Here is a 6,821-nt window from a genome sequence, read left to right as displayed (position 1 = left end):
ATCCTCAATGTAAAACAGGTAAAAATAAATGAATGGATTAGAAGTTCCCATTTTTGCAATTTGTGGATGTTGCATGACTGTCGTGGAACCAATGGAGTACTTCTACGGAGCCCCAAGTTTCTCTGTCTCAGAGAAAATTGTAGATCTCTCAAAACTCCTCGGTTTGCAGGAAAGGAAATGGAACCCAGAGAAATGAAAAGAACTAGCCAAAAGCACTCATAGAGTGGAAGATCCAATGGGGAACTCTGGTATCTTGAAACCTAGACTAGTACTCTCTATCACAAGGGCCTGCCTCTGGCAGTCAGGACCTTATAAAGTATGAGTTTACCATTGTTTTAGAAAGTATTTCTCAAGTGAGTTCTGGACAGCGTCTTGTAAGTAGGTATGATTCCTAAATCAATTCTGGAAAAGCTGCTCTATAATTCTCTATAGCTAACTCTCATAGCATAGTAGCGTACTTAAGGCTCAAAGATGTCCTGCAGCATAGAAAGCCATTTATCTTTGCTTATTCCAGTTTTTCCAAAATTCTTAAAAAACAAAAACAAAAAGGCGTTACCTTTTCCTCGGACTGCTTGCACTCTGCTTTCGAGCCCAGAGAGTCTTCTTTCAAGAAGGGAGTCTCTACAGGGAGCAACTCAGACGTGCTAACAGTGAGTGTGAGATTTCAGGTAACATGACCTGCACGATTTCCTTTGCCTAGGAGTTGTTGGCCAGCATCTCTGGCAGGTGCAGGGATGGAGGCAGATGAGCAAGGAATTGCAGCAAGGTAGAAATGAATGGTGCTGTCTTTAAATTGCCCCATGGAGTTTTGTACTTCTTGTACCTTTTTGGAGAAGAGTAGTCTTCAATAGCCTGGATGTGGCCAATGGTCTGGGAGAGATTTCCTAGCCTATTCTTTCATTGTTTTGCCTCCTTCCTCTAATGCGTGCCTACTTCCAAATGATCCTCTCCATTCCTGCCAACACTTTTCTGAGGCTCTCGTCATTCTCCAGTGACCTCCAGGCAGGGCACTCTAAGGTCGGTCACACTTATCTTCCCTGGACAGTTGGTGTATGTAAATGTGATTACCAGAATCTTTTGCAAGGATGAAGTTCAATGCTCCAGCATGAGAATTTCCATCACTCCTTTAGAGTCTAGGAATAAACAAACCCAGTTAAATTCACAGCCACCACCAGAGGGCACAGTGAGACTCATGCAGGAGGAAAGGATGTTGAATAGAGACTGCAAAAACTTACTCTTGAAATGCATTTATTTATTTATTTTATTTTATTTTATTTTATTTTTCTCTTCACAGCTAGTTCACATAGTCTTAGAAACAGGCAAAGTTTGAATCTAAAAACTGCAGAGTGAAATACTGTAGCTTTGGTCATTATTTGTGACTTCTTCATTGTCTTTATTCCAAATACAGTAGAATTGTCTTATAGCTAGACTCATGCCACACCACTTCAGTTGTGCCCTGGGAACCTGATCCCAGCCTTTCATAGATGTGCAGGTAGAGTGTTCACAAGAAGTTTCCAGCCTTGTTCCCACAAACATGAATGCTAAGGAGGATTCCTTTATAATTAAGAGTTTCAATTATAAAGCAGAGCTGGGGAAAAACAGGGTGTACGGTAGAGGCTGTTCTGGGTTGGCCTTCAGAAAATGGGACTCTGACCCCAGCTCTGATGTGATTAACCATGTGAATCTATGATGTAACAACAGTAAGAGTAGATGTTCACTGAGAACCTACTGTATGCCATCTACTGTGTGCCAGTCTGGCACCTTATAAGTATTATCACCCATTCTTATGATAAACTGCAAGACAGATATTTTCCCCTTTATTTAACAAATACAAAAACTGATGTTCAGAAATATTAAATGATGTGCTTAAAGACAAACAGCCAGAAAGTGATGGAACCATGAAACCATTTCTAGGTGTGTTTGGCCACAAACCGGGTGATTTTTCATTACTTACACCTTTTCCACTTTTTAATGTTTCAGTTTCTGTACATTCTTTGTAACAAAATTCACACCTGTCTTCCTGCTTATTCAGGCTTGGCTAACTGTTGTCACAATCTCAAACTCTCAGGGGTTGAATAAGATAAAAACCTTTCCAGTTTATGTATAAGTCCAATGCAAGTCACACAGGGGCCTCTGCTCCAGGCAGTCATTCAGGCACCCGGGTTGCTTCCATCTTTTGGAGCTGCTATCTTCAGAATGTGGCCTTCAGGGTCTCCATGGATCAGAAGGGAGAGCCATACGAGAGAGATTTGTATGTGCCAGGCCTGGAAGTGGCACACATCTCTTTCCATTTGTCTGAACTAGGTAATCTAGTCCTAACCTAATGGCAGATAGGTTGGGAAATAATGTTGAGCCCTGTGTCCAGGAAGAAGAAGAGAAAATGGATATTGATGAACCTATCCCTCTCCACATCCCTATCTCATAAGATTGTGGTAAAAATAAAATAAAACAGTATCTGTCAGAGTACTTTACCAACAAGTGAGATGTGGTAGTTTAAGCCTGGAGGGAAGGAGCTGTCAGAGAGAGATTGCAGATGGGGATATATATGAACAGGGATTATCATGGCCCAGTAAAGAGCTTGTTCTATGTTCTGGGTTGAGGAATAAGGAAAAAGAGACTAGAGAAGCGTCACTCATGTTCCCGAATTTATGTAAGCCTTTCACTCTCTGGCTCACACTCTTATTTCTAGTATTCATTATTCACTCATTTATTCTGCAACAAATTGTTACAATATCCTGGGCATTTTGCCACATGCTGGTGTGTGTGTGTGTGTGTGTGTGTGTGTGTGTGTGTGTGTGTGTGTGTAATGCCTCACATTAAAGAAAATCTCCCTCTGGAGCTGGCGTCAATTCTAGGAAAGATGCATTGCTGCCTGCAGTAACATGGAAGCATTCCAATGTCATTGACTTGTCACCAGTTTGCTAGCTGGTGTACATGATGAAAGATGCCATTTCAAGGACTCAGCAACGGTCTTTTTTGCTAGTAGGTTGGGTACTCAGCAATCACAGTAAATAAGTCAGAGTCCCTGTTTTAGGACTTTTGTGTAACCTGTGTCCTTGTTACCTTGACCACTCTCTTCGTAGACACATTGAACAAATACTGAGATATCTGAGGGGAGAGATTGCATGAAAAACACACAGGATGGGCCACCCTGTCTAGATGGTGACTGAGAACCTCAAATGTATATACGGTCTTCAGTCATCATTAACGTGTGACCCAAAGATCTATCCATGCACTTGGTACCCACTTCCATAGGTCTATCTGCATTCTGCTTCCCCAGATTTCCTCAACTCTCATCTTCCAGTCTGTTCCTTCCAGGCCATTAGCCAGCTGGCTGAACCATCTACTCCTGCCATGAAGGAGTACACATCTAGGCCTCAGGCCACATCCTTCCTCCACATACAGTATATGATCACGTATACTGGTTCCAGCTTGTTCCATTGGATGAACCACCTTTTACCATCATCCTTCAGGGTCACTTTTGATTGGGGCAGCAATGCAGCAACAATCCCTTTAAATTAACACTGAGTTCAGTCAGATGTCGGGTGCTCCCAGGAGCCTATGAGTGTGGATCGATTGGGAGTCAGCAGTGCAGCAGAGATGGGTGAAATGGGAGTCTGGAACATCTGTTTATATAATTTACTTAATCTTTCTGGACCTGCTACAAGTTATATCCAAATGTATCACTTCCGTTGCATGACAGATTGCTGTTACATGTGTCCAAAAGTAGGACTGTAGGTTAGATAACACCAACTCATAATGGAAATCAGATTGCATAGTAATAGGGTGCCCCATGGTCAGCTGTTCTGTCTCCATTGGAGTCCAGTAGTATGCCAGGAGCTACTTTCCAAACAAGATAGTTCTCTCCAGTAGCGCGTGGCCTTGTTCCAGAATCTCAGGGCTCTGTGCTGTGACTCTTCTATTTAAGACTGCGACATCCTTATCCATCGCAGATGCCTCTAGCACCATTGGATCTGTTGGTCACGTGGCCCAAGAAACAGAATACCTGGAACCACAGCTTGGATTTACCACCCACACTCAACACTGGTGGCTTTCTGAGGCATCAGGGAACTGGGAGAGAAGTTATACTATGTTGTCTTCAAAATCCAAAGAAACTGCAGCATGATGGCTCTCTTTTAAAAATAAATTATATGATAGTTTTATTGTTCAGATAACATATAAGATAGTATTATGGATTAGTATTTCTCAAATAAAAGAATATGATCTCTCTTTTAAATTTATTTTATGTTTTAATTTTTATTTTAGGTTCAGGGACACATGTACAGGTTTGCTATATAGATATGCTAAGTAAAGCTAAACTTCTTAAAGGCTGGGGGGGCCGGGGCGCGGCCGTGCAGCTCTCACCGGAGCCGAGTCCAGCCGAGCGCCCGCCGCTGCTCGTGCGCCTCTGCGCCTCCGCGCCATGGCCGGCCTCAACTCCCTGGAGGCGGTGAAACGCAAGATCCAAGCCCTGCAGCGGCAGGCGGACGAGGCGGAAGACCGCGCGCAGGGCCTGCAGCGGGAGCTGGACCGCGAGCGCGAGCGGCGCGAGAAAGCTGAAGGTGATGTGGCCGCCCTCAACCGACGCATCCAGGGAATAAGGAAAAAGAGACTAGAGAAGCGTCACTCATGTTCCCGAATTTATGTAAGCCTTTCACTCTCTGGCTCACACTCTTATTTCTAGTATTCCCTTATAGCTGAATGTAACTTCACTGAGGGAATGAGAGTTTGGATGCTGATGAAGAAGAAATATTTTTGAAGCGTGGTTCAAAGCTAGAGAGGGCTGACTTGAGGAGCAGGAGTATCTAGAAATGTTTTCTAATCCTGACTACATCTTAGAATTCTTTGGAGGGGAGTGGTGGTTTCTAAAATGCACTGGTCTCCAGCCTGTCCTAAGAAATTGTAGTTGAATTGATCTCAGGTGGGGCCTGGGCACGAATAATTGAGAGTATGGAAGAAAGTAGAGCAGCCTAGACTTAAGCGTATCCATTTTGCAGTTTTTTTCGAAGAGCTAGCTGTGGAGATGGCAGCTGCCTGGTACAGCACTGCGCCCTACCCATGGAGCATTCGAAAAAGTGGCAATGCATTCCTGTAGGTACATGGGAAACCGAGTGGCAGGAAAGGGGGCTACTTGAGGAAGACTGTTTGATAACACTGTGGACTAGGCAGGAGCGCTGAGCAGCAGATGGGACAGGAAGAAGCTTGCTGCAGTAGCCCAGGGAGAGGCAGCTTCAGCCACAAGCCCCCTGGGTTAGATTTTCTACCCTTCTGCAACCTAGAGTGGCTCCCCTTCACGCTATTCTCAGGGCTGGGATAGCAGTGGCTGGGGCTGTTGTAACAAAGCACCACAAACTGGGTGGCGTCAACACAGTAATGTATTGTCTCACAGCTCTGGAGCTAGAAGTCTGAAATCACTGTGTCGGCTGGATTTGCGTTCCTCTTGAGGGTGTAAGGGAAGGCTCTGTTCCAGGCCTCTCCCTTTCATTTGTCAGGGGCCATCTTCTCTGGGTCTCTTCACATCGTTTTCCTTTCTGCATGTTTTTTTCCAGATACTCCCACACACACACTTTTTTTAAAATCTTTTTTTTTGATATGGAGTCTCACTCTGTCACCCAGGCTGCAGAGCAATGGTGTGATCTCAGCTCACTGCAACCTCCGCCTCCCAGGCTCAAGCGATTCTCCTGCCTCAGCCTCCCGTGTAGCTGGCATTAGAGGCACGCACCATCACACTCACCTAATTTTTGTATTTTTTGGTAGAGATGGGGTTTCATCATGTTGGCCAGGCTGGCCTTGAACTCCTGTCCTCAAGTGATCTGCCTGCCCTGGCCTCCCAAAGTGCTGGGATTACAGGCTTGAGTCACTGTGCCTGGCCCACATTTTCCCTTTTTATAGGGACACCAGTCCTATCGGATTAGGGCCCATCCTAATGATTTATTTTAACTTGATTCCCTTTGTAAAAATCATGTCTCCAAATAAGTCACATTCTGAGGTAGTGGGAGTTCAGAATTCAACATATGAATTTGAGCAGGACACAGTTTAGCTCATAAGACTTGACAAAGCCAGGTCTCTTTATTTCTTTGGCAGTACCTACCAATCACCAACACAAAATGGCTGCATTCCCTCCCTAGGAGTTCTGACTGGGTCTTCAAGATTGACTTTCTGCTCTCTATAAGCAGTTCTCAGTTGATGCTTTCTCCCCTCTTATGCTGCCGAAATGTGCCCAGTAACCGTTTCCAGTGTAGTCACATCATTCTCTTTTTTGTTATGCCCAATAACTGAGTGACCTGGGTGGTCCAAAAATTCCCCTGAGGTCTTGTGACCTGGCCACGCAACACAACCAGCAACCACAGCAACCCCCCACCCTGGGAAAACTTGTAATTCCAGACTGCTTTATCTGAATCCTAGTTCATACACTTGTATGACTATATATGCCTGGAATTGCCCTTAGAGACTAAATATCCTAGAGATGTTCAACCAGTTTTCACAAACACACTGTTTGTAGAGACAGGGTCTCAGTCTGTCTCCCAGGCTGTAGTGCAGTGATGCGATCATGGCTCACTGCAGCTTTGAGTTCCTGGTCTCAAGCAATCCTCCCACCTCAGCCTCCTGAGTAGCTGGGAGAACTGGGATAGCTGGGACTACACATGGACACCACCATGCCTGGCTAATTTTCTTTATTTTTTGGAGAGGCAGGGTCTTGCTATGTTGCTTAGTCTGGTCGTGAACTCCTGGCCTCAAGTGATTCTCCTGCTTTGACCTCCCAACATTTTGAGATTACAGGCATGAGCCACCATGCCCAGTTCAAATAATCTCTTCTATTC

General features: G+C 44.7%; 1 pseudogene across 1 annotated transcript in view; it reads left to right on the top strand.

Annotated features, from left to right (window-relative positions):
- Window positions 1-4,423: 4,423 nt before the first annotated feature.
- Window positions 4,424-6,821, top strand: part of LOC105531154 — a 7,832-nt pseudogene continuing 5,434 nt past the window's right edge. Inside the window, exon 1 of the transcript XR_001004749.1 lies at window positions 4,424-4,545. The product of XR_001004749.1 is annotated as a tropomyosin alpha-4 chain-like (transcript). The remainder of the gene's footprint in view (window positions 4,546-6,821) is intronic.

Source organism: Mandrillus leucophaeus, unplaced genomic scaffold (assembly GCF_000951045.1).
Source record: "Mandrillus leucophaeus isolate KB7577 unplaced genomic scaffold, Mleu.le_1.0 Scaffold87, whole genome shotgun sequence".
Lineage (NCBI taxonomy): Eukaryota > Metazoa > Chordata > Mammalia > Primates > Cercopithecidae > Mandrillus > Mandrillus leucophaeus.
This window is presented reverse-complemented; position numbering and strand designations above follow the sequence as displayed.